The 17,977-nt window shown below is 36.0% G+C and overlaps 1 long non-coding RNA gene across 5 annotated transcripts in view; it reads left to right on the plus strand.

Annotated features, from left to right (window-relative positions):
* The window catches only part of LOC144304512 (uncharacterized), a 95,558-nt gene that overhangs the window by 31,229 nt on the left and 46,352 nt on the right, over positions 1–17,977 (plus strand). Inside the window, exons 2-6 of one of the 5 annotated variants that reach the window (XR_013371463.1) lie at positions 1,243–1,357; positions 6,216–6,377; positions 6,793–6,835; positions 7,377–7,471; positions 8,709–10,453. This is a non-coding gene — a long non-coding RNA (uncharacterized LOC144304512). Of the gene's footprint in view, positions 1–1,242; positions 1,358–6,215; positions 6,378–6,792; positions 7,472–8,708; positions 10,454–17,977 lie in introns of those variants that run through there. The other 4 variants (XR_013371459.1, XR_013371461.1, XR_013371460.1 and 1 more) reach the window with 4 other exon arrangements.

A 17,977-nucleotide genomic window follows, 5' to 3' on the forward strand; every position in this document is an offset into this window, starting at 1 on the left:
GGAGAAGCAGGCTCCCTGCAGGGAGCCTGATGTGGGACTTGATGCCAGAACCCTGGGGTCATGCTGTGAGCCAAAGGCAGAGGCTCAACCACTGAGCCACCCAGGTGCCCTTGTCAGATAAGATTTTTACTGAACTTGAACTTGAATGGCTGTCTTTTTAATCCTTCCATGTGGACCTAAGGTTTTTGAGATAGGTAAATGTGTGTCTCTGGAATCAATATTTTGTTAATATTCAGGCAAACAGATTAGAAAGATTTCAGAGATAACTACAATAAGGGCAGAATGGCATAGGAGTGGGAGCAAAGTGAGAAAACCATGGATCTAGCAGTCCTGTTCTTCCTATTCCCTCCGGAAGAAATCCACGACTCAAGTCCAAAGTTAATAGTCTCCTCTTTCCTCCATAATGTCCTTTAATAAGGGACAAAGACTTTCATGTTAATATTAAGGATTTTCCGAATGCAAAGTACTAGACATCACATGAGATGTTTTTATTTTACCATGAATGAGTTTTTAGGTTTTGTATAGATAACTGAAGTGGTGGGGGGGTCCAGGAAGTAAAGCACAAACATGAGGCTGGAGTAGGGTGGGACAGAGTGTACCTTCTTTTTTTTTCAGAGTGTACCTTCTTAATCCAGTATTAGGTGAGGGAAATCTCCTTGACTACATGGATAAAGGTATTATTTTCAAAACTGTCCATGTAATCAATTGCATATTGTTGGCCTGAGCCACGAAAATCTTATTCATGTTGTAATATCTATCCATTTCATGCCGACCTGCTATCACACTGACATTTCAGTCTTAACTACGTTTGAGTAAGTCTATTCATCATGCCATTTTAATTTTAAGTTGTTTTGGTTGTAGCAAATGGAGCCAACATGACATTTATTTTTATTTGTAAGCTAGCATGATTGGAAAGTAAGTGGATACAGTCTAAGTGGAATACTACCAAGTCGCATGGTTTGATTTTACCATGATGTCATAAAATTATTTTCCTTTTTCTTTAGTTTCTGGAGAAAAAAATATGTCTTTTATTTAATGAAGTAAGAAATTTAGAAAGAAACAAAGCAGTATTGTTACTATATAGTAGTCATAATTTGAGATAGTTCTATATCATAAAATTGATCTTTTTACTTAAAATTGAGGGGACCTATGTAAACTTGTGTGTTTATAAGAGTAATAATCTTTTAAAGTGAAATTTGAATGGCTATAAACAATTTTTTGTTGTATTCTATTTGCTTTCAGTTATAGATATACTTGAAAAAATTATTTAACTTTGCAAAACTGGGAAATTACTAAGTCAGTCTACAACCCAGTTGGGCAAAAGAGGTGTGGAAGAAAGAAGGCATAATTTTTCGAGGTAAAAGAATATTGCTTTGTGTGTGTGTGTGTGTGTTTTGTTTTTGTTTTTTTTTTAACAGAGCTATCCTATCACTAGAGGGAGAAAAAAGGCAACTAGAGCAACAGGGGCATAATTACAAATTAAAAGGGAAAAAATAATTATGTTGATCTTTAAATTTGTTGTCAAATATTTAGAATGGAAGCTTTAAGCCTGAAGTTATTCTTCTATTCACTCAGGTGAATGATAAATCTTGCAAAGTTCATAGTAAAAATCTCAGATTTTGTATACTTGGCCCCTAGGATAAAAGTGGTCTGGTTAAAATATATTGGCAATTTAAAATTTTATTTTCAATAATGGTACAGTCGAAGAAAGCCAACTGTGCTTTTCTTTGACTTTAAGCCTGATAAAATATTTGTCTGGAAAAAAATACACCTGATTGTGTGTGCGCATGTTTGTGTGTGTGCATGCATTTCTGTGTTATCCTGAAGACTTTCTTCCTTTTCCTCACAACCCAGTCAACCCTCTCTCACATCTTATATACTTCAGTCTGGGAATGAACAAAATCCTCTGAAGGTTGTTTACAATTTGCATAGAACAGAGAAAAAGAAAGCAACAACCATAATTTAGTATCAATATATCTGATTCCAGTGATTTGATCGATAATGCTTCCTATTTATGGGAATTACAAAAGCAAATGGTAATTCATGTCATTTCTCTTACACGCTTGAATTCAACTTATATATATATATATATATATATATGTATATATGTGTGTGTGTCTTTTTTAAGATTTATTTATTTATTTATTTATCTTAGAGAGAGAGAGAGAGCTTGAGCACAGGGGTGGGAAGGGCAGAGGGAGAAGAGAGAATCTTAAGCAGACCTGGTGCTGAGCTGGGAGCCCAGCATGGGGTTTAATTTCATGACCCTGAGATTATGAACTAAGCTTTTACATAAAATTTGCTTTTACTAAGTTAACTTCTGTTTAAGCTAATCCCCAAATATATAGTACTTAATCATGTTTAAGTGTTTTGCAATTGTAAAGACCCAAATTCTCATTAAATGAATAAACACCAAAAAGAAAAGGGAAAGGAGGGAGAAAGGAGAAAAGAAGAAAATTTGCTGAGTTTATGATGTCTATGTTTTAGTGATTCCCTGGATCCTGGGAGAGTCCCAAGGAGAGAACTGATGCTGGACAAATCTTTATGTAGAACACTACAGATTTGTATGAAAGAACATAATGTGAGATGTAAATAAAGGGCTGGAATACGTTTTTGGATGAAAAGAACTAATAGCATTAAAATGTGAATCTTCTAAATGTCAATATAAAAATGAAACTCATTTTTAAAATTAGAACTCCCAGCAAACTATTTTTTTTCAGTTGGATGAAGTGTTTTAAAATTTTTGATGAAGGTATAAATGCTTAAGAGATGGTAAGATATTTTTGAAAAGAGAACTAGAGAAAGAGAACTTGCCTTACAGATGAGAACATGCTGTAATTTACTGTATTTAAATCAATATGGCATTGGATCAGACCAGACCAGTGGAAAAGAATAAAAAATCTGAAAATAGATCCTGGTGAGGATGAGAATTTAACATATGGCCAAGGTGGTATTTTAACTCATTGGGAAAATGATGGTTTTTGCACCATATGGTGCTAGCCCAACTGGCTACCCATTAGGAAATAAATAAGATAGTACCAGTACCTCATGCCATATAGACAAATTTTGGATGGATTAAAAATTAAATGTGACAAAAACAAGCTAACAAACACCTACAAGAAAATCTAGAAGAAGAACAGGGGTATAAACTGGAGGATGGGGGAGGAGAACTTTTATTTTTCAAATTAGAAAAAACAATACATTTAGAAAATATATTTGCATGCAGAACACAGAATACTAATACCTATAATCTACAAAGAGTTCTTACAAGTGAACAATAAAATAATCCAAGAGAAGAATATGCAAAGGCTAAAAGTAGGCAAATCATAGAACAATGATTCAAACTCCTCATAGGCAGGCAAAAGCAGATTAAATTAACACCTTGTAACAGACTGGACAAAATTAAAAAGAGAAAAAAATACCACTTTCTTCCCAAGAATGGAGAGGTGAGTGTATTTTCAGATTTCTGTAACAAAAATGTAAATTGTTGCATCCTTTTTGGAAAGTAATGTAGTACCCTCTATTAAAAGCAACAAATGCATAGTTGACTTTGATCTAGCAGTCTCTCTCTTAGGAATCTAGCCAGTAGAAATAATAGCACCCATGAAGATTGTATACAGAATATTGGTTGTAACATTATTCATAGTGGCAAAGAATTGGAAACAAAGTGAATGCCCATCATAGCATATTTATACCATGGACTATTTTGTAGCCATTAAAAAAAAAACTGTATAGAACCATATTAGGAAACTTGGAAGGATTTCCATGAGGTATTGTTGAGTGAGAAAAGCAAGGTGCTGCTGATATTGCATAATATCCAAGTTTTAAAGTAGAAGTAAGATTCCCCACGCTAAAAATATATGTGTAGTTTGTAAATACTTATAATTTTATAATGTAAGAGTCTTTGTCACCTAGGTTACCTAGGTGGTGATGGTGGCAGTGATGCTGTGGGTAGACAGGAGAAAGAAAAAGGAGAAGGGTAGCATGTTAGTTTTCTGTGGTTGTGTTACAAGGTAACACAAATTTAGAAGCTTAAAACAATATACATGTATTTTCTCATAGTTTTTGTGGGTCAGGGGTCAGACCTGCTCAGCTGAATCCCCTGCTAAGCATCTATCTAGTAAGGCTGCAGTTAAAGTGTTGACAGGACTGAATTCCCTTCTGAAGCTCATGATGTTTTTCCAAGCTCACATGACTGCGGTGGTATTCATTTCTTCATGACTATATGGCTGAGGGCCTTGTCACTCCAATGTCCTGGAGCCCACCCGCAGTTCCTTGTCACATGTCTTTTTCCATAGATAGTTCACAACATGGCTGTTTGCTTCTTCCAGGCCAGCAAGAGAGTGTCTGTTGCTAAATCAGCTAAGATGGAGTCTTATAGAAAAGAATGCAACCAGAAGAGTGACATCCCATCCCATCATCTTTGCTATATTCTATTGGTTAGGAGTAAGGTACCACCAAACACCCAAGGGGAAGGAATTATTACAAGGACATGGAGCACTGGAGGGGGTCAGCATTAGAGTGTGTCCATAATACAGAGCCAAACAAACAATGAAAAGAAATAATAATTCAAAAAGACCAAAATAATAGAAAAGAGAAACTATTAATACTCTATGTAACTATGCATGTATATGAAATAATTTTTTACAAGAAAGACATTTAAAAAAAATGACTGCCATGTCCACTAGTATTGTGCATTCCCTTAGGTTATTCACAGACCATTAATAGGATATGTCGTACCATGCTACTTCTTTGGGTTCTTCATGAAGAATATGTCCTGTTGTTTTCTTCCATATTTCATCCATTCTGTTGTGCCCTCAGTTGTCAGAGGCCCCCTGTTTTGTGCACCATAATGAAAGAAAATAGAATCCTAGTTAAACTAGGTTTTTCTAGCACTATTAATTAGGAGACACATGTCAATATAAAAGATGGAATATCTTAGATTCGATGAAAATTACTTGAAGGCATTTTCTCCTTGGGAAAGCTCTCTTTAGCTTCCTGCTGGAGGCCCTTAGAGCCCAATGGGTTGCCTCCTTCCTCTCAGATATTGCTTGCTGAGAGCCACTGCTTGCCTCCCATCCTTCTATTTTCTTAATGCAAATTAGGAATAACAATAATCAGGTTTAGGCTAGGCAACAATAAATAAGATTCTTTTATAAGTACAAATTCCTCTGAAGTCATTCAATGGTTCTAGGGCACTGGGATTTCATTTCTAGGTAACTAATGCAAACTCTCTAAGGTTGTTTTTTTTTTTCCTAAAGTATATTTTTCTTTTTTTTGTAGAAAGAAGCACTATTAAGGTGAAATAATATATGAAAAATTTGAGGGCAGCCTCTGGGTGGCTCAGCGGATTAGTGCCACCTTAAGGCCAGGGCCTGATCCTGGAGGCGCGGGATTGAGTCCCACGTCAGGCTCCTTGCATGGAGCCTGCTTCTCCCTCTGCCTGTGTCTCTGCTGCGCTTTTTCACACACTCTCTCTCTTTGTCTCTCATTAATAAATAAATAAAATCTTTAAAAAAGAAAAAAGAAAAATTAGAATTAATTTTTAATTATCAGATGCAGATGTCTGGAAAATCTTTTAGCTAAGCATGGCAAATAGAGGTAATTATGATATTGTGTATGAACAATGTTTTTCCTTAGATAAAATACATGCTAATCAAACTTGAAAAGCAATTTAAATGAACTATCTCTTAAAGCAATTTCAAATGTACTGAAAGTGACTTGATTTGCTTGAAAGAGATTATAATTTTCAAAATGAAGGTGATTCACTCTTTGGCCATTTCTTGGCTCCAAGTCTCCTGTATATTAGAACACATTTTTCTTATGAGATCTACAGGTTGCTGCTAAATTTGTATATGATATCTATAGCATCCTCCAGAATGACCTCTATCATGATTTTTCCACATCAGCACAAGGATTAATATTACAAGCTCTAAAATTAGTTTAATATATTTAAGAGGTCTTTGAAATTATTAGAATTTTCAAAAGGAACAGCCTAAATCCCTACCGTTAAAAAATTATAGATAGCATTATATTTCTATTCTTAGGTTTTAAAAAAAGTTCAAGCATCCTTATTTCTGTTAAATATTTTGTAGATCTCAAAGCTTTTCTCTAAAGTTCTTCTGAAATTGAATTTCATGGTGTTATTCTAGTTTTCATCAATAAAAAGCCTTAACCAGAATGCCAGGAATTCATTTACATTTTCTGTTTCATAGTGACCTGAAGCTATCTGCTGTTGAAGTTTGCTTTTTTCCCAGAAATCAGAGACAACATATCAAATAAAGCTTCAAGCTGGAGTCTAATTTTCAGTCACCTTACATGTCTTCCCGATGAGGATACCTACCCTACAGATTTCAAAAGGCAATGGCGAGCATCAGGTGAGCAAGATTAGATCCCCTATTCATGCTTTGTCAGTATTACTATCTACCATTTTAAGAGGTAATTTTTCTTTCTGTCTTTGTCTCCGATCTCAGTCATTGCTTGAATTCTATCCTCAATAAGTCTTCCTAATTCCCTGTCTTCCCTTTGGCTTGTCTCACACATAAGTAACAACTGATGCCAGCACTGTGGCACATGTTTCTGAACATGAGGAAGAATGTTTTTATTAGTAAACATAAATGCTTGGGTTTCTTTTCTTTCTTTCTTTTTTTCTTTTTGAGCTAGAAATACATGATGGCTTGACTTTTAGCCCTGGGCCCTTCAAAATTATATCTTGGGTTTATGATATTGTGTGGTATTGGTAGGTTAAAAGCAATGTAAGCTGGTCTCACATTTTCATGTTTTTCTGTTAAGTGTTTTCAGATGAAAGCTGGAAGACTCAGCCCTCCTAGAACTGGTGAGATGGCCCTGTCTCCAGCCAATCGGCCAGCCAAGAGTTATTTCTCAAACCCACTGTAAATTGGGGTCATCTAAATTCTGCTCCCTATAACTGAGATCTCTTTTCATGGTGGTGTTCCCACATTTAGGCAGGTGCCTTAAACTCAATCTGACCTGTTAAAAGTCCAGAGGAGGTAACATATTTTGGAAGGAATAGTAAAAGAGAGTCAAGTTAACTACTCAATTCTCCAATCTCTGTACTTCCCTCAAGTCAGAGCATCAGAACATGTACTCCCACAGAGCTACTTCACTTTGCCTTCATTTCATGGTATTTCTAAGATTTTGTCTAAGCCCCAGTTGCCATAATACCATCGACTGGATGGGTTAAACAACAAAAGTTTACTTCTCATGGTTCTGGAGGCTGGAAGTCTGAGATCAGGGTACCAGTATGATTGGGTTCTGGGGAGGACCCTCCTCCCGGCTTGCTAACATGTGCCTTCTTGCTGTATCCCTTTATGGTGAAGAGAGGGAGATCTGATGTCTCTTTCCCTTCTCATAAGGGCATGAATCCCATCATGGAGGATCTACCCTCATGACCTCATGTAAAAGTAATTACCTCCCAGAGGCCCCATCTCCTCAGATGGTTGCTTTGAAGGTTAGTGCTTTAACATATGAATTTTTCTGGAAACACAAATGTTCAGTCTATAACAGATTTAAAGAGTTCTGTTCTTTCGTTTTTTTTGTATTTTGTTTTTTTTGCTTTTTTTTTTAAATCTCAGAACAGGAAAAACTGACACTGAATAGATGAAATAGGTAAAAGCTACGGCTCTTTGTTACTTAATGCTCCAAATGAGAAAAAGTTGTCACTCAGGGACATACAGGAGTGTATCCAAGGACAGGACAACAGCAAGCTGGAACTGTAGGAGGCAACTTATGTATGGGATGCTCCCAAACATGTCTTTCCATATAGTATCTGATACCATAACATTGGGTTGGACAGGAATATGGTCACTGTGCTGTCACCTCCATCCTCATGTCTTCCTCTCACTAGATTCTCAGCTCAGTGCATGCACATGCCTACATACTCACATCTCCTCCTCCTTCTTCTTCTCAGACCCCAGAACTTTTTATGGATATCAATTCAAGCATATAGATAATGCCAGAGTTGCCCTATATAAGGAACATTTGTTTTTTCTTACATTGTGGATTACTGCAAGTCTTGTAACAACTAGGTTCAGGATAGTTTAATTTTATTCATTTGGGAAACTATCACTGTATAGTTTTCCTTCTCGTGTTCAGCTGTCTCTGACTTAATAATATAGAACAGTGGTGCTCAGTCCTGGCTGCCCATTTTAAGTCATCTTGAATGGTTTTTTAAAAAAATGTCTCACTTGAGATCAGTTGAATCAGAATCTCTACAAATGGATATAAAACATAGGCACTTAAAAAAATCTCTCTCAGGTGTTTCTAATATGCAGTTAGGATTGAGAACCAACAGTGGTAGAAGCAGCTTTCAAAATAATCACTTGCTTTCTAATTTTAAATTGTAGTTCTATCTTATACTAATTATTCTCCTCTCCACCCCTCATCAGTTCCTTTTAAAAATAAAAGTATTCAAAATATACTACCCCTTAATTCTTGCCTAAGATAGAACATTTATATATCTGGAAATGGGTTAACCATTCTGTAATATTTAATGGTTTATAAACTGAACCATTAATTAGATTTTCAAATCTCATCCTCCAAGGTCTTGAAAATATGCAATACTCTCCTGAGGCTATTTCCATTATTAAGTAAATGTGTTATAAATTAGCAAACCAAAAGAATATGCATGGAACTGTAATTCACATCTTGTAATTTTCACACTAAATCACAAACCTCATTTTTTTCAGGATGTACTGCTATACTTTTCTTGTCTACCATCCTGAACTTATTTACCTAGAATTAAATACTTTGAAATCCTCCAGAATTTTAAAATGTTGGAAAAAACAACAAACATTTTACTGTATTCACATAAAAATAAAACTTTTAAAATTCTTGTTGGAGATCTAAAAGCCTCACAACACACTCAAAGGAAGGGAGAAACAATGGATTATCTGTAAAACGACAATCAAAGATTGAAAGAAAAGTCGTCTTAAATGGTTGAAAATACTTGAAGGGTTTAGAAAATGACAATGCTATTTTTTTAAAAATTGATGTTTCCTCCTGATATTTCCCCTGAGGAGAGTGGTTTGTAGGTTGGAGTGTAAAAGATTGGGGTCTCCGGCTATTGTGTTTCAAAAGGAACAGCCATACAGTGGAGATTACATTAGGTGCTCTCTGAAGCAAAAACATCTGATAGAAAAAGAAGAGATTCTTCTACTTTCAAAACAAGATGAAGGGTGGAAGTTTCAAGTGGAGATAGCCAAATATTCTCCCAGGAGTGATGGAGCTGGGGGTGTTTGGTCAATGAGAGGGGGATGTGTACCCCTACGTCTGAGATAGAATCTTCAATTTTCACACTTAGAGTTTTCCAATGTGGCAAAACTTCAGAGAGGACATGACTGCTTGGTGCACTGGGGCAGAAAGAACAGAGAGCCCTATAGAGACGATTCCTGGGTCCCTAAGTGCTATCAACTGAATGTTCATATCTCCTTCTCCCAATTTATACGTTGAGACTTATTCCACATAAAGATGACATTTGGAGGTGGGGCCGTTGATCGCTCACTAAGTCATAAGGGTGGAGCCCTTATAAGTGGGGCCAGGCCTTTATAAAAGAGCCCCAGAGATGACTCAGCATGTGAGGTTCCTTCTGCCTCATGAGGATCCAGTGCAAAGTGAGCAATCTATAATGTGGAAGGGGGCCTCACCAGAACTTGACCATGCTGGCATTCTGATCTCAGGCTTTCAGCTTCCAGAACTGTGAGAAATAAATGTTTGTAGTTTATAAGCCACCTAGTCTACGGTATTTTTGTTATAGCAGCCCTGAAGTCAAAACCACTGGGATTAATATAAAGGCAGTGGAGAGAACTTCTGGACCTGAACCCAGGCAGGAATGAAGATTGTTTCAGAGTGTCATGTGAGGCCGATAACTGGATGGGATGATAAACATCCTACTGAATGTCTAACAGAATCCTATCAGTTAAGGTCCAAATGTGCCCTACCCCATCCTCTGGCAGTCTGTAAACACCCAGGATTTAGAGCCCTAGAAAAATAAAAATTGGGAGCTCTAATTAGCTAAGATTAAGGTTTTTCATCCTGATGAGATAGATGTTCAAAATAGAAATGGAGTTTCAGGCAAGTAAAGAAAATTATATTTTTGTATATATGTCTGTGAAACTAAATTCTTTAGGGATGTGAAAAAGATGAATGTTTATTACCATTCACATTCTTTTAATTGCATTAAACAATCTTGTAACTGTAAAAGGTTTCAATTTTATAGTGTGCTAGCCTCTATTTCCTGTTTTAAGAGCCTTGTAAATATTATTTAATAATTTTTAAATCCTTGGTCTATTTATTCTGGTATAGGGGGTAACAATAGAAGACAACTTTGCTATAAGAGAAGGTTACAATCTTACAATATTTTTGATAGAATAAGTTTCCATATACATCTTAATAAATTTATGGGTGCTGTGATCAAAATAAAAAAATTGTGTGAAAAAATGGGTTTCAATTAGATGTTTAAAACAATAAATGAAAACTGAATATCTATTTGAAAAATCATCAAAAATAAAATAAAATTAATACTAATATAAAAACACATTAATAGTTGTATTCCCAGAGACTCGAATAGACTAATTTAATCACTATTATCATTGAATAAAAAATACATTAAAAATTATATTTTATGGGACCCTGCATTTGGCTTAATTGCCACTAAAAATCCCAGCAAATCTCTGACAGCCCAGTGGCATTAAGTTCTCCTGAACTTACATGTGCTGTAACTCTGAAACATCTGAAGGAAAATCTGATGAAAGGAACAAAAATATTTTTCATAACAGATTATTTACAGTGATGTAAAATCTTAGAATGTCAGTGTTTCACAAAGGATATTTCCCAATGTCAAAAACCTCTCTGAGGATTTTTTTTTTTCATGCAGGGATCATGTAGCCACTCTGTGTGTGACTCTGACAAAGTCTGCAGCATTTCCTTCTGTTGCTGTGGTTTGCTCACGTGACTCTGCTCTTCTGGTCACTGGGGAGCATAACTGGCTGCCCGTCTCTCTGTTTGTTTGAGTCACACAGTGTCTTCTCAGAGATTATTCATTCTCATTTTCTGAGGCATCTATAATATTTTCTGAATTCATTTAGACTTTTGAACTTCACATATCAGTGGTACTTCCCCTCAATTTTTGAGAATTATCATAGTGTTGTGATTTTTCCATTCAGCCAAATATGTTAATATAATGAACCAATTACTACTCATTTTTATTACAGTGGACAGTGGATAAATGAATGTTTTTGTAAGGGAGATAGGGAAATATAATGGCAGAAATTAAGAATGTAGAATTAATTTAGCTTTAGGTAAAATGTAGTATTGTATTTATTTATTTATTTTTTTTGGTAGAAAAATCAGTGACAACTTAATCACTGACTGGTGCTGGACAAAGGCCTGGAATGTGGGAGTCATTGCCCTAGATAATTCCCCCTTGTTATGGACAATTTCAATGGCACCCATAATTCTAACATAGTGTCAGAACAGGGGCTGTCTTTCTCTAAGGTTTATCTTCTCTTTGTAGGGCCTTCATTTATTTAACAAACACAATCCAGGCCTGTACTTTGTGCCAGGGACATAGAGATAAAAGTCCTTCCTCCTGAAACTCAGTCTGTTAATAGAAATTTTTCAGTTGACTCACGTTCCTGGAAATCGCCATGTTTACTGAAAATACATAAAAGAGAAATGTAATACGTATAGTCTTTTAAAGCAGTAAACTACTGCCAATATGCAGGAAAAAATTTTCAATTCTTTCTATCTTTATTAAATTTTCATTTATGACTACTCATTTTTTTGTAAATGACCATCATTTTTATGATGATTCTTACTGTAAATTCTTTGGCTCCATCACTTTTTGACTATCATTATATTGTTTTCCTTATTCACCAAACTCTTCACTTGCCTCTACTTTTACTCAGAACTAGTAAGATATTTTGCAGTCTTTTTCTCTTTTCTAATTCCTTCTGTTGGTTGTATTTATTTTTCCACTGATTTCTCACAAATAAAAAGCTCAAGCATAATGACACAATGTCCATGACCTTAAGACATTGAGCAGAGAGGACTGAAGAAATGAGAAAGAGAGTAAGATGGATATGAAATACTGAAGTTTCTCTGATATTAAAATTGGAGCTTGGTCAAAATTCTATCAAAGATATATGAACTTGGAAGAAATCAAAAATACCAAGCTTCAGACATGTGTGTTACAATTTGATAAGTTTATGCTAGATGTGAGTACAAGGTTCTATGAGAACATGAAGGGCTAACATGTAATCCAGATGGCTTGTGGAGATTTCTGGAAGCAAGTGACGAGACAATTTATGACAAATGAGGAGAAGTGAGTCAGTGATGAAGATAAGTAAAGCCATTCTCACATAGGGAAAAGCTGATACAAAGACACGAAGATGTGAGAGGATGCTGCTGCCAAGGGAGAATGACACAGCGGGTTGTTGGAGTCTTCACAGAGATCATCTGAGCTGAGTGAACTGCATAGGCCACACACAAAGTACAGGAAATTCCCAAGACCACTGCTGTTTCTGACATCTGTTGTTGCAACTTTGAGTGTCCCCATGACCATCCTCAGGTTCAGTAACTCACTAGGAGGACTCACAGAACTCAGCAAAACCATTATACTCATGGTGACAGTTCATTACAGCACAGGTTATAGATTCAAATGAAACAAAGGAAGATATGCGTGGGGTAGGGAGGATCCAAGAGGGTTCCAGGCACAAGCTTCCAGATATCCCTTCCCAGTGGAATTTTGAGGACAGCACTCTTTTCCCAGCAACAATGTGTGACAACATTTGCAGAATATTGTCAAGCGGGAAAGTTTACTTGATGCTCAGAGTTTTTACTGGGGCTTGGGCATATGGACATGTTTGACCACCCACATGGCTGATCTCTGTCTCTAGCTCCCCCAAGAGGTCAAGCTGACACTCTGTGGCTCAACACTCCTCAACCATAAATGACATTGTTAGCACAGACTATCTGACATGGCCCATTGTTTCCAAGAAAACAAATAAACAAAAATACTCTTATTAGGCAAGACATTCCAAGGGCATGACCTGAGAGGTTAGCTCTCAGGACCTGAGGGCAAAGGCCAATCTCTTTGGGCAAGGTTAATACTTTATGTAATTAATTAATTTATTTAAGATTTTATTTATTTACTTGAGAGAGAGTGTGCACGTGCTCATGGGTGTGTGGGGAGGGGCAGAGGCGGAGAGGGGTAGCAAAAGGGACAAACAGATTCTGTGCACTGAGCAGGGAGCCCAATGTGGCCGTTGATGTCATGAAACCAAGAGTCTGCTGCTTAAATGACCGAGCCACCCAGGCACCCCATAGGCAAGACTGATATATTATTGCATACCAGAAAACTCTGAAATTCCAGCCATATTTCCTTCAGAGGAAATCTTATATAAAGCAGCCTCAAAGGACCAGGGGTCAGCTCCTGGCTCAAAGGATTCACTGACCTCAGCCCTGGCTATACATTGGGTTCACTTAGATACACTTAATATTGCTGATTTAAGTCCACATCCCCTGACCCCAGAGATTCGAATTTAATTTGTCTGAGCCAGATCCAGGATTGGTATATTTTTAAAGTTCTCCAGATGATTCTAATTTATGGGAACCACCCCATGAAATAGCTGGGAGAATTCAGCCTACTAAAGATGCTCTCTATCACAACTCTGGCAGTGGATGTACACAAGGATGCAGCTTCAGGAGACGCATAAGCAAAGACACTGAGTCAAGAGAATGATTTTCAACTGGAATTGCTGAGGAATCCAGAGTGACATGCCAGTTCTCACGAGGCCTTACTCTCCCACTGCTGAGTTGGTTTCCTGTATGTACCTTACCTTTAGGGCAGACATCTATCATCAGAGGTAACCTATTTTGTGCGAGGCAATCTGAATGAATTTACCTAGTATGATAGCTGCCGCTCCTCACCTTCTGGCACAGGTTAGTTAATCTTTTGAGTCTCAGCTACCTCATTGATAAAAAGGAGATAGTAGTAGATACCCCATAAATTGTCCTAGGATTAAATAATGGAAACCTTAGTCCAGCCACTGTGCCAAATTGTTTAGTTTAACACATAACTTAACACATAAATTAACTCATTTAATTTTTATAACAGCCCTGTGAAGTGCCATTACAATTTTCATTTGATAGCTGAGAAACTAAGACTTATTAAAGTTAAATAATATGTTCATGGCTTTTTCATTAATAATGTTATCAGGGATTCCTGGGTGGCTCAGTGGTTGAGCATCTGCCTTTGGCTCAGGGTGTGATCCCGATCCGGGGATGGAGTCCCGCATCAGTCTCCCTGTGAGGAGCTTGCTTCTCTCTCTGCCTGTGTCTCTGCTTCTTTCTCTGTGTCTCTCATGAAAAAATAAATAAAAACTATTAAAAAAAATAATGCTACCAGTTCACATTTTGTTTGCCTCCCTTACTGTTCTTGGAGGATGAGGGGAATTGATCCTGTCATTTTAGAGGGAACAAAATCGATACCTAGGGATGTCAAATAATAGAAGTTACTCATTGAAAGGGGAGGAGAACGTCAATCTATTGGCTTTTGCTTAGAACGCTTTTACTGGACCTTATTCCTGTGGAAATGGGTAAATACATTTATTTAATAATTTATCACATTCTCGGGGAAGCCTGGGTGGCTCAGCAGTTTAGCGCTGCCTTCAGCCCAGGGCGTGATCCTGGAGACCCAGGATCAAGTCCCACGTCGGGCTCCCTGCATGGAGCCTGCTTCTCCTTCTGCCTGTGTCTCTGCCTCTCTCTCTCTCTGTGTCTCTCATGAATAAATAAATAAAATCTTTAAAAAATAATAATAATAATTTATCACACTCTCAAATCATTTGTCTTAGCTACATCATTACAGGAAATAATGACAATGATCGAATTTGAACTCAATTACTACTGAAATTTCAGGAAAACAGAGAATTCTAGTATATCAAATATTCTGCTTAACCAAGACTTTCTACATTTGTCATATAGGAATAATCTATTTTTAAAATCCCCTCCATATTAAAACTCTATGGGACATATTGTACTTGGTTTGCTAATTCATAAAACAGTTTCTTCCTATGGCCTAGAATCAGAATACCATCTCTTCAGGTATAACTGAATAGATAAACTAAATAATTTTAAATATTATACATTAAAGTGATACTTCAATAAAATATTCACATAATAATATTGCAAAAATGAAAAACTCAATGAGTCATTCAGGAGATTGGAGAATGAAAATTTGTAGAGTTTCTATGGTTATTCCTTTAGATACTTTTATATGCATTATGTACTCTAACTTTCACAAATAAAATTAGTTTTATATTCATTATACAGATAAAGAAAATACAGCTCAGAGGGATTAAGTCAGAGGTTCTTCAACTTCTTCAGTTCATAGTATCTTTTTGCATCATGGTAATTTTTCATAGCATCACTCTGCCAAAAGACATACCGAAGTTTCTTTTATTAAGTTGTTCATCCCAACTTAGGTTCTAACAACTTAGTACCCATCTGAAAATAAAATATACATAAATTAAAACCAAAATTAATATTTTTACTTAATTCTTAAATACCCACAAATACCCTAGGATCATGGCCTGACCCCAAGGATCAACTGAGCCACCTAACCAACTGAGCCACCCAGGCGACCCTCATGTAAAAATTTATAACCACAAAACTTATAACCACAAAATTTACTTTGAAATTTTGTGCATTTCAAAAGAGTTTTTTCTTGCAGATTTGCTGCAAGAGTAAAAGCTCATGATGATAAAACTCATAAAAAAGATCATGAAACTTTAGAAATGAAAAATATTGATAGTTTATAAAGGAAATTGATCCCAAAAATGATTTTTCCCATTCTCTTCTGTTGTAGGTACACAAATTGTGCTAGAAGAAAATTTTCTAAAATATAGTTTGTATTCATTTAATTATTTTTTTTTTTTAGAGGGCTCTGTTGTGGGGCTTAGTCTCACAACCCTGAGATCATGACCTGAGCCAAAATAGTTGGACGCTTAACTAACTGAGCCACCCAGGCGCCCCTTCATTTAATTTTTGTACAAATATTTTAGATTGGGCCTGCTTTCTTTTTCTTCAAATTAAGCGACATATTGACAAACAGAAGTAGGAAATATAATATGCCTACTTTTTTGCTCCTCTAAGTATTTGCAGAGTCATCAATGAAAAGAAAAATAGTGTATAGTGAGAGCCACTTTTAACTCTTGTCTTTTAGTAATTATATACAAATTGAACAAAATATTTGAAAACCTTTATGTTTTTCTTTTCTCTTTCCACACTTGGATATGATTTGGCTGAAAATACTCAGGTTCCAGTTACATAGCCTAGGGTGCTCAAAATCTAAATAATTCTCATTGATACATTTGTGTATGGAAACACAAATATGTGGGATTCATGAGAGTTAAGAATTAAAGCTTGTTCATTTTTCATTTCAACTCTGTTTCTGAATAGTCTATAAAAAGTTATTTCAATCCATAAATTCCTTCTCTGATATTTTCCTGTCCTGAATACCTATGAAATTGATGTTTCTGTGAAAGCGACCTGGTAACACAATTTATAAGGACTAAATTATTAAATATTAGCCATGTTCATTAAGAATATAGAATTCCTATAAGTGAGATTATTTTGACATTAATTTATAGCTTGTTCTGAACATTAAAATACTGCACATATTTCTTTTGGGTAAAATTAGTACTGGGTTGCAATCCTCCAGGAAGCAAAGTATTTTGAGTTGATTCTTTGTCATCTCATTATGAGAAACTGGAGAATATGGAGCTGTTGCTTTGACACAGAGGTCAGTGTTAAGGTTGAGATTTTTGTCAGTAGGGCATGCAAGGTGTCTGAACAGCCTGACTAGCTATTTCTTGTTTTGAGTAAAGTAGTGGTTTGGCAAATATCATCATTCATTTATGTTTAACTTTGTTAACTGAAGTCAATCATCAGTTTCAAATATTATAATTCCTAATATTTAGTTATTTTTGTACTTTGCAATTCTTTTGCTTTCACATAGACCTGATTTTTTCCTCATTCTTTTCCCAATATATATTTCTTGACAGTATAAATTATTAAATTTAAAAGTAATTACTAAGGGAAGCTAAAAAATCACCATCTTTGTAAATTTTAATAGTAGGGTAGATTTTTCTGGGTTTTTTTAGGCTGGAGTTTAAGGCCAAGGAATAAATGTACATACTTTCAGTGTCTACTGGCCCTACAGTTCTGGAATCCACTGCTATTTCAAGCAAAATGTTTGAAAATAAATGGAAATTTTAATTTGCTGACTGTTGATACTAGTTGAGAAGATTAGATTGATGAAAAGTATAACAAAGGAATACTGTGCCTTGGGATTACTTTGTTTATGTAAAATCTATCTTTTGGCATATATATTTGAGACACATTTTGGGGGGGGGAAGATGTTTCTTCTCTTTGAATCACTTTAATCTAGTGCTATTTTGAGAACTATTTTTCCTAGTTTCTGCCCACTTCTCAGCCCTCTCCCTCACACTCACGTTGTAGGTGGTGAATAGTTTAGAATTCTGAGTGGCTTAGATGATGAATAATTCTATGTTATATAGCACCCAGAATGGCAATACATGGAATTGGCAGTGGGCTAACTCAGTTAATTGTGTACTTCAAGTATAGAAGTCAGGGAATTGGAGGTCCAGGAAGACACAGGTTGGAGCCACATTTACTGCTTGAATTTTGCATGTCCCCTGGATGGAGTAAGGAAAGGAGTGACAGACATGACAAAGGTCATCTCTGATAACCTCAGCTTTTGCTACTAATCTAAAGACTTTACTTGGAAATCTTTTCAAAGTGATTTGTATCTTCAGATGACAAGCAAATGGTCAAAAACAAAACAAAACAAAACAAAACAAAAAAACCTTGAGGGCAGCCCAGGTGGCTCAGTGGTTTAGTACCACCTTCAGCCCAGGGTGTGATCCTGGAG

The sequence above is a fragment of the Canis aureus genome, chromosome 34, assembly GCF_053574225.1.
Source record: "Canis aureus isolate CA01 chromosome 34, VMU_Caureus_v.1.0, whole genome shotgun sequence".
Lineage (NCBI taxonomy): Eukaryota > Metazoa > Chordata > Mammalia > Carnivora > Canidae > Canis > Canis aureus.